Here is a 3110-nt window from a genome sequence, read left to right as displayed (position 1 = left end):
CCAAAAATATTTTCTCTCTGGCCCTTTACAGAAAAATTCTGCTGATCCCTGGCCTTACAGGGATGACCTTGACCTATCTAATTCTGCCTCCTGCTTCAACCCAGTTTTGCTGTTGTCTTTTTTATACACTGGGATCCTAAGGAAGGTATATCTTCGAAATATTAGTAGGATAAACTGCAAACTCCTTAGCTTGGTATAAAGACCTGAGACCTGCCTGTTTTGGAACCTACCTGTCCTGTCCCAATAGCCATTGTGTGGCACCCTGTTCTCAGGACAATAAGTGCTGACTGACTGTTCCTGGGGACATTGTCCTGCTCCCTCCAGCTTCTGAGCTCTTGCACCGGCTCTTCTCTCTTCTGAGACAATTCTGGCTTCCTGGAGAATTCCTTATCCTCCCATAAGACTCATCTCAAGTCTCACCTCTTCTGTAATACTTTTCTCAGCTCCTCCACAATTAGACCCTCTCCCGCTCTGGCCTCTCAGTGTCCAGGACAGGATCTCAGCCCTTATCATTTGTCTTCCTTAAGCACAGATTGCCGCATCGGGCAGCCAGTCCTGTGTTCACCCCTCCTGGATTTTCTACTACCAGACCAAGATTTCCACGAGGGGATTCTTTTCCTAGTAGTTTTGTTCCCAGCACTCCTCTCCAAGGCTGGTGCACACTCAGGACTTGGCAAATGTTAGCTGAGGAGAGAGCAGAAATTTAGTTCTGATGCCATTGCAATCCCAATCTACCAGATTCCATTCTGCCACACCAGTCCCATTCGGGGACAATAGCAGGAAGATGTGACAAGGGCCCCACATTTCCATGAGGCAAAATTGAAGAAGCATGAAAGTTTTGGTTGTAGGCAAATTGGGTCCTAAATTTCCAGTCTGAGTGATCTTTGTGCTTCAATTTTCCCATCTGTGAAATGGATTACTAACATCCCCAACCTGGCAGAGTTGGGAGGATTAAGTGAAGTGAGAAAACAAATTACCTGGCACATAGTAGGTGTTCAAATAATGCCAGCTGTCATGCTGAACCTCTGCCTTGGCAATAGCTATGGGTCTCTTTTGAGGGAGACTGCTTTTGTGCAAGGCCCAGCACTTCCAGGGACTGCCTTGGCCTTCTACAACTTCTCCATAAGGTAAGAGAAGACTGTGATGCCCACAGTCAGCTGAACAGCATCCAAAAGAGCAGGGTCCATCCGAGCCCCTGAGAGCAGGCCAGAGACTGAGACCACTGGGAGGCGGGGCTGGAGTGGGCCAATCCTGGAGGCTTCTGGAACTCTGTGCCACTCACGTTACAGAATCTGCCTTTTGGGGGAAGCTCAGGCAGACAGCTTGGAGTCAGCTTTGCTCAGAAAGCACCTTTGTCAAAGAGATACTTCAGCAGATTGTCTCTGCAACCTAGTCTGCCATCCCACCCGGAGCCTGTGGACTGGTGCTGCTGAAGTTAGCCGCGTCAGAAAGCTGCCAGGTCCCCTGCTCCCAGCAATGCCACAGCCTCAAAGGAAGCTCAAGGAAGGCTGGAAGTTCTCAGTGTTCTTTTTCAAGCCTTCTTGAAGGAACATCTAGCACAGCACACATGGAAACACCATGGTTCTATGGATTATTTCATTCAGTGACTAGGTCTGCATTTCCTAGCTCTCTCACCACTGTTTAATAATAACAACCAAAATAGTAATACCTAAAGCACTGTTCACCTACCGTACGCCAGGGACTGCAGAGCTGCAAGAGAAGGCTTTCCTGCTGTGAACCTCTCCACAGCCCATGAGGCATGGATCAGAGTCCCCATTGTAGAGATGAGGAAACTGAGGGCCTGAGAGACAAGTGTCTGAGTCACATGTCCCATAGCCATGTCTGCTGATCTCTAGAGTCTGTGTTCCTAATCTCTCTGATCCTCACTCATTAGGAAGATGAAAGAACGTGAGCCCCATCAAAGAGGCTGAGACAGAGGGAAAGACTATCTCAAGAAAACAAGGGTCACTGGGAAAAGCTGCAAAGGGCCAGTAATTGATCAGAATTCTGGTGGTCTGAATGGCATTTCAGAAAGAATATGTAACAAGGCAAAGGACAGGAAGGCAACACACGTGGAAGAGGATGTTTACAAATGAGTGAGGTGCCCTTGGTCTCTACCAGTGCTCTTCTGGGTGTGGCCATTAACCACATAGAGCCCCCCAGGGACGCCCATTAGAAAGGGCCATTCCCAAGCCCAACCCCAGTTCTAAAGACCCAGAACTCTCAAGATGGGTCCAGAAAACTGACCTTTGGAAAAGTGCCCACAAGTAAGACTTTTGTCCTCTAAAGTTTGAAAATTGTAAGGAACATCTCAAGCGCTCCTTGGGTTTCTCACGGCCTCCCCGTCTCTGCCGGATGGATGCTGGTACATACAGGAACTGACTCAGTGTGGCCCTTCATGTTTCTGCCATCACAGTCCTGGCTCCTCCCATGACTTTCTGACTCAAATGAAGTGCCCGGTACTAGATGGGCTGGGATCTGGCTTCCCCAGAGGCTACGACCCAGAAACCTGGGTAAGTTAAGTCTTGGGCAAAGAACATTTGACCAAGAGGAGATGGGATGGGAGGGAGCTGGCAGATAAGCTCCTTCTCTGCTCCTCCCTCTGATGAACTGTTCTAAGGCTCTGTCCAGAAATGAACACCGGGCAGTGTCTATTTGTGAGCTCTGGAGTAGGAGCTAGTTTGGTAACACAGCACCCATTATTTATTTGCTCAATTCTCCTCTCTTGTAATTCCCGGTCCCTTACCCATGCTGCCCTGGGTTGCACTTCCCAGCAAAAGACGCATGCTGAACGCTTGCCTCAGGCTCTGGCTTTTCAGGAACCCAAGTTAAATCAAGAGCTGATACTGCACAGGTTACAGCCTGAGGTCTCTGGAATGCATTTGATGTCTTTTGATACTTGGCCCCTTCTTATCTCTGAGCAGGGGTTTGCTGGTAAATACTTAACAACCAGCTCTCCAAGGGGGAAAAAAGCCCTGATTTTAGTATTTAGCCCTGATGTTTAGTGATTTCTGTGTATAAATGCCTGATTTTAGGCTACCTGTGTAACATTACTAACTGTAGAGTTAAGAAGAAAGTGTAATACCATATCAATACCGTGTTTTTACCAA

The 3110-nt window shown here is 48.1% G+C and overlaps 1 pseudogene; it reads left to right on the top strand.

Annotated features, from left to right (window-relative positions):
* The first annotated feature begins 1002 nt into the window (after positions 1 to 1002).
* Positions 1003 to 3110, top strand: part of LOC103589138 — a 4316-nt pseudogene continuing 2208 nt past the window's right edge.

This window comes from Galeopterus variegatus, unplaced genomic scaffold (genome assembly GCF_000696425.1).
Source record: "Galeopterus variegatus unplaced genomic scaffold, G_variegatus-3.0.2 Scaffold655, whole genome shotgun sequence".
NCBI classification, from domain to species: Eukaryota; Metazoa; Chordata; class Mammalia; order Dermoptera; family Cynocephalidae; genus Galeopterus; species Galeopterus variegatus.
This window is presented reverse-complemented; position numbering and strand designations above follow the sequence as displayed.